General features: G+C 42.1%; 1 long non-coding RNA gene across 1 annotated transcript in view; it reads right to left on the minus strand.

Annotated features, from left to right (window-relative positions):
* Positions 1–16,233, minus strand: part of LOC311024551 — a 59,641-nt gene extending 43,408 nt beyond the window's left edge. The window contains exons 1-2 of the long non-coding RNA XR_014598312.1: positions 16,139–16,233; positions 15,876–15,951 (exon numbers count right to left, since the gene is read on the minus strand). This is a non-coding gene — a long non-coding RNA (uncharacterized lncRNA). The remainder of the gene's footprint in view (positions 1–15,875; positions 15,952–16,138) is intronic.
* Between the last annotated feature and the right edge of the window lie 2,326 nt (positions 16,234–18,559).

Below are 18,559 nucleotides of genomic sequence, written 5' to 3' on the forward strand. Positions count from 1 at the left end.
TTCTCTATCCTGAAATGTGACTGGGGTTGTGTTTGTTTATGCTGTACCTGAAATATGAATTCACAAATATGTAAAAAAAAAAAAAGATTGGCACATACAGGCCACAATAATAATGAAAGCAAAATGACTCTTCTACTTGTTTTCATCACATTTCTACTATAAGGCATCACATTGTGATGGAATGGAAATTGAAATGAACTTCTTCCACATTAACAATAATACAGAAAACTTTCAATGGGAACTAAAAATACTCCCTCGCCCAATATGGAATTCAGAGTATATCTTAGTGGCGCCACACGGCTCTCAACATGGAGACGGCTAAATCGGCAGGTGACTGGTAGCGGGTAATGGTGCTAACGGTGCTAACAGTGCCGACCGCGGCAGCGTGCTTACAGACAGTAACTAACAGTGTTTGCCTTGGGGGGGAAACCAGAAGGTGGGCGCTGTGCTTCCGCCATGATGCCCTCGGTGGGGACGGCGTTATCAGCTGTAACTGCCATATGAGCACAGTGCAAGAGAGGCGGCCGTGAGCTCGCCGGTGGGGCACGCGGAGACTCACGCGCACTAAAACGCACACGCAGCCTCCCGGCTACGAAGCGCAGAGGAGCTCGGCTTTAAATGGATGTAGTAAAATATTAGGTTGTACATGTTTGCAATAGAGGCACACACCAAAATATCAGAACGGTCACATCCTGGTACTGTACGTGTGAGAAAGGGAATCTTAACAATCGCCTTTGAATGACGTTCATTTAGCAATTTGAAAGAACAAAAAAGTTTAAAGTGTAATGCCAGTCGGGTTATGCTTTTAATCAGCATAAGGGAACTTTTCATGCTTGAAGTATTTGCTAAACGTTAATTGATAACATATCTACTGTTTAACCGCTAAAACATTCATTTTGTAATGGATTTCAAACTTTTTATGGCCCCAACGCGGATATTTTAGAATACAGATTTTCACGGTTTTATGTAAATCAGCATGTGAAGAGATCCTTATAGTGAATTGCAGGATAACTTTGTGATGCTCTGCTGTCTTTTTTATTTTCGGTCTAGGAGACAAGTTTGGTTTGGAAGTGCATCTGTGGTCCGGCCATTCATTACAGCAGCTATGAAAGTGCAGCTAATGGATATGAAAGTCCAATCAATTGGCCAGGAAAGGGAGATTAGGGAGCGATGAGTCACCATATTCCACCTTCTTGACAACCATGTCATGCCTTACAGCCTCTCCAGAGACATCGCCGATTGATGCCTATCTTTCATCAGTCCGGCTTTAATCTAACATTCCACGTGCTTTATAATCATATCTGTAGAAAAATCCATATCGCATCAGCCTCTCCTTTCCTCTGTCCCCCACCTGTGGAGCAGAATATACTTTAGCTTTTACAAAAGAGAAAAAAAAAAAAAAAATGACAAAGCTGTCAGTAGCGAAAGGCACGTGTTTATCTATTGATCATGTTCTAAAAAAAAAACAGATGGAGAGGAGATGAAGACGGAGGGTGAGAAAAGCCTGTTCCGTAAAACAAACAGTGATGGTGAAGTGACATTCTGTGAAGAAGTGGCAGGCGCTCTCCTGGTGCCGGCCAAACAAACAAACAGAGGAGCGAGACAAAGTGCAATCACTGACCTTTGTTCAAAGAAGCCATCTAATCTGTTTCCACTTTACTTAATTAGAAAAAGCAGAGGGATTTTTAATGTGCACAGTGTTAATGGGAAACAGCTCACAGGTGCTAATTAAAAAGAAGAAGAAAAAAAAAACGGATCTCTTTGGTAACTTTGAGTCCATTAATTTGTATATTCATCCGCCACAAACTTGGCAAACTCATCTCCGATCACGCGTACAGTGTTGTTGAAAGGCAAATAATGACCCAAATATAATAATATTTATTAAAATCTCTTTAGAAAGTACCGTTCAATAACTACGTGTCATAAACACACTCATAGGCCATGAATTAGGGGGTCTGGCCTTTGTCAAACCAAAGAGCTCCATAATATAAGCTCTCTCTCTCCATGCCTGATGGCTTTTCCCCACCGAAGGTTGCAGCTTTACGCAGACGGTGATTAACCGCTGCTTTACAGGTTCCACAGAGGTACCATGTGTGCCCTTGAGGTGGCGAATACATTAATTTCCTCTTTCACTCTGACTGTTAAAAGGAGTCGGCACTGAGCTGCCAAAACGCTGTTTCATGTCAACTAATCCGGCGAGCGTTTGACGGACAGCAGGCGGTGGCCGACTTCAGCATCGACCGAAAAATCTACGAAATGGAACAAACTTACAGAACGTCACACTGGAAATATGATGGAAATAAAGATAATAATTCTAAAACTGCTGACTAGACAATTTGAAGTGAAAGTTTTAACCGAAATTGAATGGTACAAACACACACACACACACACACACACACACACACACACACACACACACACACACACACACACACACACACACACACACACACACATTCATATTATTATAAGTCTAGTATGAGTCAATTTACTCCATTCCTGTAATTATCTTTTAAAACACAATTCCTTTTAACAGATTCATTGTCTGTGTGCACCTCCAGAAAGGTATTTTCTCAATCAGCTTCATACTATGAAGTGATTGGAATACTATTTTCTGATTTTGGTAACTTTATATGACAGATTTCGATTTTTGATGTATCTGTTTGTCAGGATTTGCCTAATTTGAACCAGAATCTCAGGGTTGTTTGGTAACTGTCAATCAAACTGAAACCACACAAAGCAGATTATCTGCTTTTCAGGGTTAAACTCTGAATAAATACATATAAAATCAATATAAGAAAATACATGTATATATTTGTTGTTGTTTTTTTAAAGATGTTTCTTTGATAATAAGTCATGATCATTTAATATTACATAGAAATACATAAGCATTCAAATGTGTAATGATGCATAAGTATGTTTACATTGCAATACTATTAGCATCTGACACATAAAGCATCTGATTTTCTTCCATCCCTGCATATTTAATGTTTTCAACTTTCTGCTGCACTTTCTTCATTTAATATCAATTGAAAGCTTCTTCAAATATTTGGATTTAAAAGCAATAATCACAAACACCTCTACTGTGTGGATCTACTTTCCTTTGGCATACACTTGTTTTGTTTTCTTAATCCTCACAACAACAAGACTGTCAGACACAACAAGGGGCATATTTTTGCTTCCTAAAGTGATAAAGGGCCCAGTAGCTGATGAGCTCAGCGGCATGCTATGCGCCCTTAACCACATTAAAGCCCCTCTCGCATGGCCGGTGTGTGGTCTGCCTCTCAGGGACGGCAGGGGACGCAGGAAACAAATTAGCTTTCTTGACCTTGGCCCGAGTTTCCCTTCCACCCTTCACCCCTCCTCCTCCCTGCCCTTCATCTGGCCACTTCAAGGGTCAGCTGGATGACAACACGCCTCCGTTGTCCTCCGCAGTGGGGGATATATATTCAGATGAGAAGCTCACGCAGGCCTGACTTGGCATTGTGGGAAATGAGGTTTAAGGGAGTTCAGTTTATGCATGATCTCGACTGGATGTGGTGAAAATGACCAAATGTCTCGCTTGTGATGCAGAGCAAAAGAGTTTTTTATGTTAGGAATACAGCAAGGGTGTAAAAAAAGAAGAAAAGAATCTCATCATGTCTTCTGGGTTTCTGCAGTTTTGCGAAAAATGGAAAAAAAAAGGGGTTAAAATAAGGCGCTAATTGAAGACAGCTACATTTCAGCATGGGATTAAAGAGTGAAATCGCCTGGAGAAGGAACATTTCCTGACAACATGAAACAGCCACACAGTCTTTTCCACTCTCAGTCTCAAGGTCAAGACTGCTGTCACACACACACACACACACACACACACACACACACACACACACACACACACACACACACACACACACACACACACGGTGCCACCATGAATGAAAAGTAGATTTTTCTAACATGTTAATAAGTTTAAAATCTGAGAAAGGAATGCAATCTTAACTGCCGTGGCTTAAAATGAGAGACCTTTGGCTACAGGAGTGAAAAGAATCCTTTCAATGATAGGTATTGGATTGTAACTCCAACAGGCAAATCTAATTCTCTCGGTTCACACGAAAGCACGTCCACGTGCATCAGTGTTCAGCCCGAGAGCAAAAAATAACCCGGGGTGTCCAGGGGAGTGAGCGTAGCAGACACTATATTAATGCTCTTGCTCTTCATTGATCTATGAGGACTCCCTAATCGCGTGGGCAGCTTTCCTCCTACATATATTTCATAATGTGATACATGGTGCATCGATAACACCGGTAAGGGTCTACGCTTTCTCATGCTGGCTAACAGCATTTATTGATCCCGGAGTGAAGAAAACATGTCTTTTACACACGGGGCCCGTCACTCCACGCAGAAAATTGTCAAGCCGCGCTCCTCGTCGTTACACGCTCCGGCGATGACGGGAATCAGTAAACATGACAAGAGATCATCTGCAAAGTTACCAACGGCCTGAATAAAAGGGCCCTTCTGTGTAGTTAAAGGAAAGCAAACACGTGCTAGAGACACACGCATATTGCTCAACTCCTTAAACTCTCTGCACTGGGGGATTATTTATTTGCTGTATGATTCAACTGGTGTTCTGGGAATGGATGACAAAAAATACATACAGTAAAATGACTCAGGGGCATGGTTTTGGCAGGGTACCAAATTGACCATATCCTTATGACTAAACGGCAGCTTAAGCCAGAGCAATTTCCTCTGACTTTTCTGCAGGCAGCCATGTAAAAATGATTATAGGTGTGAGCTTTGAGGAACGTTCAGGCAGTATGGGCTTTTGACAGCCTAAGCTACTGGATACTGTTTTATATATATATTTTTTTTTTACACGCCAACAGCTGTAATAATTAAATCTTTTTTTCATGACAAAATATAGCATAGTCCTGGACATATGTATCCTATTTGAACATTTCTTGCTGATAAATGATTGCACACCTCATCTTTTATTTAGTTTTCTTTAGATTTTGACACGTTAATTAATTAGTCATTTATTAATTAAGTGTTTGAGACTCTACTTTTGATTGGTTCTTCCCACCTTGTTTAAACGTATTACTGTTTGATATTGTAATTTGATGCCTGACAAAGTCCATGACCAAAATGCTTCCTGCTATAAAAACATTCATATTTTGAAACCAGGAATTAAACTGTAAAATGAGAAATGTGCAAAAATAATCTAGTTCAAGGTTGTATGTGAATGTAATGACTGGCTGATATCTGATCCAGGAATAGCAGCCCAGTATGTCTCCGGACCAAAGAGTGTGAACTGATTCATGTAAACTGGTGGGGAAAACATAGGCCATCAGTGCTGATGACAGTGTGTGTGTGTGTGTGTGTGTGTGTGTGTGTGTGTGTGTGTGTGTGTGTGTGTGTGGATTCCTCTAAAGTGAGATCACATGGCCGCCGCTCTGAGTCCAGACAGTAGGAAGTGAAAGTGCTTCTGCAGCCACAACACAGGTCAACTCTCAAACCAGGTTTTCCACTGTACAGCACAATCACTCTTCTCGTTTTACTCCCAAAAGCTGCAGCAGATATTTGAAGACCGAGGATGGGCCACGGTTGTGTAATGATGCAACAAGTCGACGAGGAATTAGAAACTGGGAACATGCACTTTTAGTTCATCCGGCACGAGGCGTTTCCTGGAATAACCCCCCCTCCCCCAGCTTTAATAATAATAAGATCCCTCCAGTCCACTAGGGGTCCGGCTGTTCTCCGTGTAACAGGACGCGGCCGTCAGCTGATGAGCCACACCTGGGCCTCGTGTGGTTCCACCTATAAAAGCTCACTACCTGAACACAGATCTCTCTCTTGGTTTTATTTGTTTCCACACATTCTGACATTACTGATCACTGACTTTCCATGTTTGTTCTGTTCCTTGTGAATAAATGTGCCTGTTTATTACCTTTGACTCTTCTGGTCGAGCAGAGTTTCAACAATAGGAATACATAAACAACATTTTTTTTTATTCTTAAAATTGTAATATTTTTAACAATTTCAAGCGGTACTTCGACGGTGCTAAATCTAGTTGCTTCATAATTATCAGTGCAGACATGAACATATTTATTTGGAAAGAAGAACTGTATATTAAAGCACTACCAACGTCAGCATATGATAGAAAAAGAAGTTTGTTCTTAATTGTTTAGCATGTTTGTCTTATGAATATACTAAGCCCTTGACGCTGTGCTCACCGTTGCATTAGGAGCCCTGATTTTTTATCTTTTCTTTTTTCTGCAGTTTAATGAGCTGAACCTTGGAAGTGTTTTGGAAAATAAAGGGACACACTACGGGTTACTCAGTTTGATTTTATTTTGTCATTGTGTCTGACATCGAGGGAGGGAGAGGAGAGCAAACATGAGGTTTGACAAAGACAGTGGCAGATGTGTGTGAAAGTGTGAAAAATAAAACGAAAGGGGGATAGCTATTTGCGTGCAACGAAGAAAGACATAAAAAACAGTCTCGCACTGAGATAGTTGCTCTAAATGAAATACCTGGAGATTGCATGTTGCTTTGCATTTGCAGGGGTATTCAATTTTAATTAGGGTTTTGGAGACATCTTTTATCAGACTGTCACTAATCTCTCTCTCTCTCTCTCTCTCTCTCTCTCTCTCTCTCTCTCTCTCTCTCTCTCTCTCTCTCTCTCTCTCTCTCTCTAACACACACACACACACACACACAGTCACACACACCCTCCCAACATTCGGAAATGCAAATGCACTGCCACTGGAAGGAATAAAAAAAAATTAGGAAATAAAAAGATTTATGGAATAGTACAACAATTTGTCTGATACACACATTATCAAAAAAGCAATGAATTGGGGACAAAACCATCGTCCCATTTCATTTTGTGGAAGAAACCATTACCTCTACTTTTTAATTGCATTTTCTTTGGGGCAAAGGTGATAATTAATTTTGCTCAGGGAGACACACATGAACCAGAATATACAAAAACACTAAATAGTATTCTAGCCTTCAGTCCTAGACTAAATCTCTAAATTACAACATGGTAACTCACGGCAGGTTGCCATGTTGGAATATGAGCATGAACACAAATAATACATTATACTCTGCTGCCTTGTTTTGAGGACAAATACGCTGGAGAAAAAGAGGAGAAAATGGCAAAAGTCCTGGTGGATAAAAAGTTAGACTCCAAATCATCGAAAACGCAAACAAAATGTGAAATACTTTCAGAAAAAGCATTAGTGGGCATTTTATTACGCTTACTTGTATCTCTTATTTTAGTATGATGATAAATGACGATAAATTTGACTTTTTTATGGAACAAATTATGTTTCGGGGGTTTTCCCACGACATGCTTAGAGCAATTTGAAATGTTCTGATTATTAAATGCAAGCAAGTAAAAACTAGAGCACATACTGTTTAGAAAAAAAATAGTGTGAACGTAGCCGTGAAACAAAGCCCCCCGGTTTCTATCTGTGTGTGGTGTGGTGGTTTGCCTGTCTCCCTCTCTTCATTCCTGGCCCTCTTCCATTGTTAGTCACCTTGTTTATTGGCTGGAGCAGCCTTGGCGTACTGGACATCATCTGAAACTACAAACGACAGGATGCAATAAGCTGGAGAATAGCAGCAATCTGAGGAAAGTTCTCCATTCACCAGAGCTCCCTAACTCTCTGTCTTCTTATCCTGGGCAGAAAATAAAAAAATCAATACGGGCTCACAGGGCTTGATAAAAGTGCTGGACAGGGAGAGAAGCAACGCTGGATATAGTAAATTAAAGTGATCAAAATTTTCCAGTCGACTCAGCCCACAGCCTACATAAACTAACAACCCTGTCTCCACAACTGTCCGTCATCCTCCTCCACCCACCGTCTTCATTCCCTCCTTTAACTTGATTTCACTCGTTACATTTCACATGTTGTTTCCATGCTCTGCTTTTTTATGTAACAATATAAGAGATTCATATTCTTGTTTTTATAGTGAAGCAAGTGTAAATATACAACCTACATTTGTCTGGGCGGCCGGGTAATATTCAGAGAGAAAAACTTAAAATTTTCTCTGATATTACAGTTCAAATAAATGTATCAGAAATAATCCGGCTTGAATTAATGACTAATCATCAATAAGTAACGCCTGACTCTTCATTAACATGAGCAGCGGACTGCAAAATATATTCACTTTATACTTTATTTATGTTCTGAGGGGACATGGAAAACAGCAATCTTCGGGATTTAGCCAATAAACCATTAGCAAAATAAAACATTCAACCGGTCTAACATCAGGATAAAGAACAATGCAGATTTCATCATTATGTTCCTAAAATCACCTCGATCATAGGCATCAATGCTAGGGGTCGACCAATTATCAGCCCAGATATCAGATATTCAGAATTTTTATGGTTATCGGTACCACTCATTTTTTTAAGAAGATTTGCTGATAAAATAATTTCATTTTAAAATGCGTTATTTTGGCTCTGGTCTTTATTTTTTTTTATTTTAACTTCATGAAAACTTCAGGGAACTTTAGTATTTATTTATTTGTTGCTTTGTTCAATTTTATAATAATGCTGCCGATAGCTTCCTGCACTTTTTGTGTTCAGCTCATGTTGGAAGGTTCTGTAAATTAAATGTGTGTTAATCTAAATTTTGACACATTTTGACACTTTTTTTTACTGCAGACAAATATCAGTTATCGATCTCCTAATAATCGGTATGAAAAGCCATAATAACACTACTTTAGGTGCAATGAAAGAATCCAATTACAAGCTGGCAGGAAACTAGCCTCACACCAGAGGTCCTCAAAATGAAGACCCTCATTTTTTTTCTTTCCACCCTCGCCATACCTGAAAGGACTAAAATGTTGGATTTCTTTTTCATTCTACCTTCTACCATCTGCAATTGCCAAGCCTACTGACACTAGCTCCCTTGTTTCCTTTTGTGCCTTAAAGCAACACAGCTGACTTTCAAATGAGACCTGCCCCTAATAATCCTCACGTGTCAAAGTTAACCCGCCGCTAACGTCTCAAACCAAAAAGGTTGAATGTGTATAAATGCTGCCCAGAAGACAAGTTGAAAGAATATCAGAGCTCCTGCGTTGCATTACCTGCCTTAACCTGCGCCATTATGTGTGACGCCATACAAGCGCTAATTCAATGACAGTAATGCCGGCATCAGCTGACTCACTCTTGTAACACACACCCCCATGCCAACCCTGCACCGGGCCCCCCTCCTGGCACCGCCTAACAGTAAGAAGGGATTAATAGGGATTGGCCAATCCAGCCCAGCCTCGCGCATGTGTGTGAGCTTTACCAAACAGCTAGACTGCTAGATCTGCCAGGATAACTGCAATGTGATAGCTGTGTACTGCAGTGACGTTGTCTTATTGTATCAACATTATGACGTCAGATGAGGTGATCTCAGAGGATTCCCACTGCAATTCGACGCGTCTGCATTGTGTCTCATGCGCTGACTAATCGCTAACAAATGTGTTTTTTATTCGGCTTTTGTGACAACGCCATCGACCAACCAGCCCTGACTGACATCCAAGCCACCTCGGCTGACCTCCGCCGGATGTTTACTCGTGTGTCTTCCTGTTTGTGCCAGCGCGACAGTGGATATGTGTGTCAGGGATCAGCTCGGCTGGGCCACTCGCTGTGGCCTTATCCTGTTGACCCGCGGAGTTTCGAGAGCAGACAGCCTCGGGACACTTAAATCCAGCAGAAACCCCGGACAACACGCACGCGTCCTGGTAGCTCACCTCTCAGCTTGACTTTCCAGGGACTGACCACGGCCCTCAGCCAACATCCCCTCATCCTCCTCCTCAAATAGTCCCTATGGTGCAACATAATGCCGATGTAGAAAGAGATGCAACAATAATAAAAAACTGTCAAACTCCCCGAGAGGCTCCACTTCCTGCCGTGTATAACAGAATTACACGCCTTATATGGAGGTGAAACCTTTGATTGGAGGTGCTCGATCACCGTATAATAAATATAATCACATTATTATGTTTGTCTCCGGTACTGATTAGGAAAAGTTGGAGTCAACGGATTACACGTCAACAGCACCAGTTCAAAGGATTAACACGGAATCCTGTTCTATCTATGCGTCTTAATAAGCTTGTGTTAGCCATGCCGCTCCTGATGGTCAAACTCTGCCCGTCTGTTTCTATGTTTATCTATTTTAATCTCGTTATAACAGAAAAGGATTCCAATTACAAATGCCACATGAGTCAATCCAATTGAAAGAAACAGTTGGCAGTCCCGCGTTTAACACGTAAAACCCTTACAGAGAGGAAAAGATTACAGAGAGGGGGCCATTGCGTGCATATCGGAGATGCAATGACTTAAATGCATCACTCTGAAACTATTTGCCTAAGTGTTTCTGTCACACGGCAGCCAATGAATTGCAGGTCTTTATGCTGCAGAGAAGTTTCAGAGAATCAGCCATTAAAGCCCGAGCAACAGTTTCTGCTTGGAAACCTGTAACCGCGCAGGAGAGCGAAGATTAGGATTACGACATCCAGGATGACGAATAACAGCCCGTGCGGTTTATTGTGTTACCCTGTGAAGCGAGGCCGAAGCTGTTTTTAAAATTGTTGACGTATCTTCAAAATCAATATGGACTCCGTTGGCTGTGATATTTCTTCACGCGTTAGTCTGTGATCTTCCGCGTTCGCGTTTTGCAGCAGGTGCTTCTGAAGCTCGGCTCATCCAGAACATGATCGATGAGCACGTTGCCATGTAAACACACGCATCCATACCCCCCATGCAACACACACACACACACACACACACCAAGCTTGATTTTGAAGGCTCTTTAATCACAGCTAAGCAATTGACTGATCAATGACAGATATGAGGAACAACTGTGGAATGCAAACAGCGCCGCATTCGCTTTTTATCAGTTTCTTTACTCTTTCTTTTTTTATCACAGATTATATTCCTCTCAGTGTTAACAGGCTCCAAGGCCCAGCGAGGTATTAATTAAAATCTAAATACTAAATATTGATTGATGCGTTATCAGGGCACAGCAGTTGGTCCGCAGGCTATTGATCCAGCCTGTGATTTATTATTATATTTAAGAAAAATCATTTTGCGTGATTATACGAGGTAATGGATTTTTTTTTTTTAGCAAGGGGTGTAATTCTCTTTCTGTTTTTTTTGTATCACGTTTGTTATGTGGAAGGTGGAGCAGATTTCTCAATTGCATTCGGAGATCACTGATATCCTTGGTGCTGCACCCCTTCAAGCCCCCCCCCCCCAGCCCGTGAGGGGCTAAAGCTTGTGTAAGAGAACGATCCCCCGCTCTTGTCATTGGGAATAATGGCTATTGGGATTACCTCTTTAATCACAACAAAGATTAACAGATGGTATGAGAACAGTTATTAGCAAACATCTTGCACTCATCAAATCAATAAGATGATTTGTAATCAGGCTGTCGGTGCAAGTGAAAAGGGAGCCGGGGCCGTTCCCAGTGAAAGATACTGGCAATCAGAAGCTACTGTGTAGCAATTACCTCTCCACAAAATAGGTGCTCTTCCTCCGCTTGGCTGGCAGTCCTCCAAAACACACGGCAGACTGATAGCAACGTAGGGCATTAACACGGCAAAGCACAAAACACTGCATGGGTAACCTTGTATTTGATCAGGTGTTAGGTTGCTCCGTGATTTCATTTCACTTTGTGCCTTTTAATTTGGCGGATCTTGTCGTTTACTTGAGGGAGAGAGAAAAAGGGAGAAAAAAAATCTAAATGTTTACACATGCTGTCTCTCACTACAAAAGACCGTATAGCTCATTAGCGGGTTACCATAAATAAGTCAGCGTAGGGACAAAGAGGGAAGAGCATATACAGAGGAGGGTTGGCTGCACAAATATTTCTACCGTGGAGACGGAGACAGAGAGAGGGGAAGGGAGCAGCTGAAGGACCGGAGACATACCGGTGCATCAGTACTGTAAGTGGAGGAACGGAAAATAGCCACCGGCTAACTCAATAGCAATAAAGGTCTTTGTTTCACCATCATTTTCCACCATTTTACTTTTAAAACCAATATTCTAAGAACAATAATGTGCTATCATATAATTATGCTTCATATTATGCCAGTTGCTTGTCTCGCTCAAACATCACAGCACATTTTCTTCCATTTTGTTTTGCTTATGGAGTCCAAAACATCATTCCCGGCCTACAAAACTTCATCATGGACACCTATTTCTCTCATTGATTCCACAACAAAAGTCTGAAATTCATTAAGTGGCAAAACAAAAACACATCTCAGATTTCTGACTAAAGGTATCAGTTTAACTCTTTGCTACTCATAAAGGCCTTTTGCAACCGACCTCATCTCGCTGGCATTGTGTGCATCTTTGTAGTGGGAACGATGAGTTGGAGCGGATCCTCTGCGAGATAGCGATGACTGAAAAGAAGCAGTCACTTCAGGAGCTAAATGCACATTTCTGACCTTACAGATGTCGCATTTGTTTAAACTTGGCTGGCTTTAAATGTCTGAGGAACCTTGCCAATACTGAACATTATTGTCTCTGTCTTTTGTTTCCGGTCTTTTCTCTCATTTTGGATGGCATCAAGCACACTCATGCACTCACACACACACACACACACACACACACACACACACACACACACACACACACACACACACAAACCCTCACAACTTCTAAAGGCAGTCGAATCACTACAATGGACATGCAACAGTAGCTGCTTACTGTATTTATCAGCAGGCTAACTTTCACACTTTGAATCATGACTCTATATATGCCCCCTCTCTTGACACACACACACACACACACACACCAACGCTGTCAGTAAGACAGTAGACAGTAGATATGCACTTACCAGGATTAAGCAAGGCAAATGGTGCCAAAACAATGACAGTATGAAGTAACTGATGCTGTTTAAAAATTCAAAGGCCTCTATTGAACAGACAATGTGGCACACACATATCACCGGGCCACAGATCCCTGCAGCCCACTGGTCTGGCTGCTGGCTGCTCTCAGGCCCCCAGTTACACCGGCAAGAGGGGATCAAACAAGGCGTCCTCGGTTTGAAAATCTAAAATTGCTCTTTAAAGCACATTTCACCTGCGATTACTTCAGAAAACACACACACACACACACACACACACACACACACACACACACACACACACACAAACAACTTGCAATCACATAACTGCCGACACACCTCTCCCCTCCCACACACACAGTCACTTGTCGAGTGGCTAATATCTTTCCAAGGTCAAACCTGACAAGGAATTCCAATGAGATTAAGTGTCATCAGTGCCACTTTAGCCCCGTTCTGCTCATTGTTCTTGGAAACGGCATTACAGCCACAGATGACCGAGGCCTCGGAGCACTAAAACCGCTTCCCTTCCTGCGAGGCCCAAATTGATATGTGAGATATGTGATAGCGAGCCTCCGATTCAAACATCAACGTGTATTAATGGTCTTACATATATCTGTATCTAGGAGGGTTAGGCAGATATGTTGCCCTGCGAGTGCCGGGGGTTTTATTAAATATCACATATCACACTGACACTGTTATTCATGCCACAGCATCTGCAGTTGTTTAAAAATGTAATTCATCAATTCGTTCCTTATTTATTACATTCTGTTTCTCTGCCAAAGATTAAGAGGGTCATTCTTTATTGAAGAGCTGCAAACGTTATAACAATTTTATGTCTTTTGAGGTTCTCGTAGGAGTTCGGGGTGCTGCCGGGAAAACAGTATTCTGGACTATAAAGGCTTTAACTGTAGTGTAAATGTTTGATGCACAAGTATATACAGTACATGTGCCTATATTTCCACACTTACTGCGTCTGAAGTTTGCTTTAATCACATGTAGGTAGACGTCTATATATATACATCCCTCCGCATATTAGGCAGCGTTTCATTCTGGCAGATAATGGGAGGGTTTTGTTTGTAGACTCTTGGAGTGAAGCACCAGCCTTGTCAACGTGTCAGCCAGCATTTGGTGCGCTGCCTCTCACACTGAATTTGACACATAGTCTTTGGTGGCAGCAATGAGCATTTTGTCATCTCCTCTCGAGTGCCAACTCGATGTCCAATTACACCCCGGCAACTAATTTAATTACAGTAGCAGAAGAAATGGGTTGATTCAATTCATTTCAATTAGGCCTGATTGGACCAGTCAGATCACATTCTCCTCATCTCAGGTATACGAGCGCGGCCGTCACATTTTGCCTCAGCTCGCCTCACGTGAAGCGAGATAAGCGGGTCATGATATGATAACTGAAAAAAAATGTATGGTCTGGTTCACTGACGTTTGATGGGAAAAACTGTTTGCCGATCACACGGATTTCAAATACCTCCTAATCTCCGACTCTGTGATAAATGTGAGAGCAAAAAACACTCCGCTTTCAGTGCAGGATCACAGCCAGTCGCCACTTAGTAGAGCCCCAGCTACAACAGTCATTACTTATGCATGATGTCCACAATTATGTATCAAATTGTGTGTGTGTGTGTGTGTGTGTGTGTGTGTGTGTGTGTGTGTGTGTGTGTGTGTGTGTGTGTGTTCGTGTGTGTGTGTGTGTGTGTGTTTTACATATCAAACTAATGGATGTGTAGAGCAGAGCAAAGCTGGAAAACATGTCAGGAAAGAAAAACACACTGTTAAAGTCATGTCATCCAGCTGCTATGGTTTCGCTCAGTGTCTACTAGTAATACAACACACACACACACACACACACACTTGACGAGTGGCTCACTCCTGAATAGTTTAGACAACACTTTAATGAGAAGACCCTTATATATAAGACTCAACACCGAACACCGAGAAGTTACCGACCAGATAAAACCACAAATGATTTAAGAATATTATAGTATTATAATAATAAATGTCAAGGTAATGAACAAAATATATCTGAAGTGACCAACACTTTGCTAAAGACACTAACAAGTAACCCATGCCAAGCGGTGCCGTAAACTTTTATAAAAAACAACTCACGGAACATATTGAAAATAAATGAAATACTGGTTCCTGAGAATAAGATAAAACACCCAAAGTGAGAGTTTTATAGGAGTATTATAATAGTAAATATAACGGAAAAAGATCTGTATAGACATAATCAGAAAGGAATGCAGTGTAATAAAGGTAACACCTCGAGTAAATTAATAATTATAGGAATATTGACAGATGATAGATTAGTACAGAATAGAATAAACATGATTGTTTCAAACTCACTATCCAATAATAATAATAATAATAGTAATAATAATGATAATAATATCATAATTAATATTAATAAATAACTATTAAGATTACAGTTAAGACACGAAATCCACAACAAGGTCCTTATGAACCAATTAATTTGTCCTACTAATCTAAAGGAATTTCCCAATGAAAGTATCAACGTCATGATTATGTAATAGTGATTGATATACACACTATGTGAGTATTAGACAGTAACAAGCAATACTCAATATCTATCATAATAATAACCTCACTGTTAAATCTCATAATTAGTAACGATCAACAGGATTCGAGGATTCTGTTGTACGATCATCAAATGGCAGGAGAGAAACAAAGTTACAAGTCGCCTCTGATTGGTGGAGAAGGGGAGCCTCAGCAGTATGCCATAGGCTGCTATAGGCTGCTAGCCTGCGGTGTCTGTGTGCGCGCGCGCGTTTGCAAACGCGTCTCGGCACCAGTTGCGGCGGCGCAAAGACGTCTGATTGGACACGGACTCGCCGGACGCGGTTTCTCCCCAGACTGCGCCACTTTAGCGTAGTCGGATGATCACACACACGCTCTCTCCGATCCGAACAAGATCCCAGAAAAACACACACCAGGTCCTCGCGCTCCCCCTCCTCGTGTATGTTACACCCAAAAGGGAAAAAGGAAGAAAAGTCAAGCGTCATTTACCTCTTTGGTGTCTTCCTCGCGGCCCGGCCTCCCCCTCGCGGTGTCCGCAGTGAGAGGCGGATGGGCTCGCGGCAGGCTGCGGAGTGAGGGAGAGAGAGAGGGAGACAGAGAGAGAGAGAGAGACAGAGAGAGAGAGAGAGAGAGAGAGAGAGAGAGAGAGAGAGAGAGAGAGAGAGAGGAGAGGAGAGGAGAGAAGTGAAGCCGCTGCGGGTTTTAGGGTGCAGAGAGGGCCGGTGTAGACGGCCAAGTAGCCCTTTTCTTACCTTGCGACACGGATCCAGAGGGGGTGAAATGGGTAAAAACGGTTGTTTGGGTGATTACACGTTTCTCCCTCTCACTCCTCTCCCTCCCTCCTTCCTCCACCCCCCCCCCCCTCCTACCCCACTTCTCTCCCACCAGCATCGCTCCCCCCCTCTCTCTCTCGGTGAATAGAGAGAGCGGCCCCGTTGAATATAGCCCTCTATGGGGCTCCAGCTATGCAGCAAAAAACAGCCGCTTCTTTAAGGTTAAAAGATGCCTCTGGGGCGCATCCGGTGTCAGCTGTATCATAAAACAAACCTGCTTTTTCCTTTTCCTTTTTTACTTTCCCGCTGCAGTCAATTAAAGAGCTATTCGTTTGGTGTTATATGGCGTTTAGCTTTTTTCCCTAATTCATAGTGATTTTAATGGTTCCGTGGGGGTGAGGGGGGTGAGGGGGGTGAGTCTCCCCCCTCCATCCACTGTCTTATGTCAGCTGTAGAAAATGATGGGATTGGTGTGGAGGAAGCATGTGTTTCGTGGATCAAAATGTTCGCACCAAATGAATTACTTTTCCCAGAAGTCCGAGCTGTTTGGCAAAACCTGATGGGTCTAGATCTTCTCTCTCTCTCCCCCTCTCTATGTGTGTGTGTGTGTGTGTGTGTGTGTGTGTGTGTGTGTGTGTGTAGTCCATACCGGATTAAGTGGCACCTCGTTTTAAATGGCACCTCGCCTCGTTTCCCCTCTCCTTTCATCATCAGCAAAATAAAGATTAGGCCTACAGAGGAGATTGTAAAGGCTCGCCTTTAGAGGCGCGGAGGATCTTCATTCCTCCGCCTTTGTGATGATATTGATGATGATGATGGCCAAGTGGACAGTTTGATTTTTGTGCGGCGAGCTAGTTATAAAGAATCAATATTATATCAAGGGGGTAACTTTGGTGATAAAGGACTTCGGCCACTCTGGCTATTCATCATAAGTCTGTAGCAAGCAGATAGGTCAAAAGAAATTATATTGCTTTAAAGAGTGTGTCTCCTTATCTCCCGGTACCAGGGGAGTGGAGGACACGCCGATCGATACAGTAGCTGCCGTATACTCCTTGCAATTATCAATAGCTGATTTTGTCTTCCTGGGGCTGCATCTATTAATACCAGATAATAACAGCCTTTTGGACATAACTTCCACGGGGATGATGGAGGGAGAAGGAGAGGGAGAAAAAAAGGAAAGTTTGTTCACAGGACGACCTTGTTGTCAACAGATTTGTCTCTCATATGAGGTGCACACAGGGGAATAGACAAGTCAAACAGACAGGAGGGAGAGGGAGGGGGCGAGGGAGGGGGAGGGGGCGCTCTAACTGAGCCCCCCCCCCCCTACAGAAAAAAGAGAAAAAACCTCAGGATCTATCGTTACAGTAAAATGGTTTCTAATTTATATACAAATGCACGTTTTACACGCTGGAACAAATACACCAACAGGATAACCAAGGGACAATATTATTTAGAATAACGTGTACCCTAATATTAAAACCAGTTAGTCTTTATAATTCCCAATTAAAATATCTTGTGACAAAACATGACGTTTCTAATAGGTAAAACATATATGACAACTTAACATTGTTCATAATCATATGTATCAATAAAAAGGTTTTCCCTGTCTTATTTACATGCTAGTCGGCCTCCCACATCTTAATCCCTCCAATCCCTTTCCCATTAATGTGACCCCATGCATCCAGAGGTTTTAATGCAAATGCACATTTGCAACGTAAATGTGTTTATTGAGCAGCACAGGAAGAGAGAGAGAAACAAGCTTCCAAAGTGTAAAATATGTATACATTATCTTGCTATGATGTTTTAAATAGGACATCACGTCTTACAGGACGATATAAAATCTCATCTTTTTACTGTATATTAGAATGTAATGACTGTCAACAAAGCAGTACATGTCCAATGGTTGCCCGTGTGTAACATGTTGCATAAGCTACAAACAAAGTGAATTAAAAAGGTAGGACGTTGTGTTGGGAAAGGCTTCCGTGGAGTCATAATAATTAATTATAATAATAGAAAATACTCTCTGGTGATTGATATGACAGAGGCGAGATATTCTATGATGGGAGGTCAAATCTGGGTGTTGACAGTGGAGCGCGAGGACGAGCCAGTGAACAGTAACGTGGTGGTACATCCTAGTGGTGGCTGAAAGCAATGGGCTGAACCTCTGCTCGGGGGTTAACTCTCACACACGGCGCAGTCCCCTTACACACACGGAGCCGTGCCCGACGCCGCGAGACCGACAGCGCGAGCGGTCCGCCAGAAGATAACTCAAAACTTTGGCTTCCGTGTGAGCCGGCGGAAGTGAGGGGAGAAAGACACTGACTGATGCTGTAATTTGGAGAAACAAGCGGCATTCGGAGGTGTTTTTATTTATTTTTTTGGCCGGCAGACATCCAGAAA

This window comes from Eutrigla gurnardus, assembly GCF_963514095.1.
Source record: "Eutrigla gurnardus genome assembly, chromosome: 14".
Classification (NCBI taxonomy): Eukaryota; Metazoa; Chordata; class Actinopteri; order Perciformes; family Triglidae; genus Eutrigla; species Eutrigla gurnardus.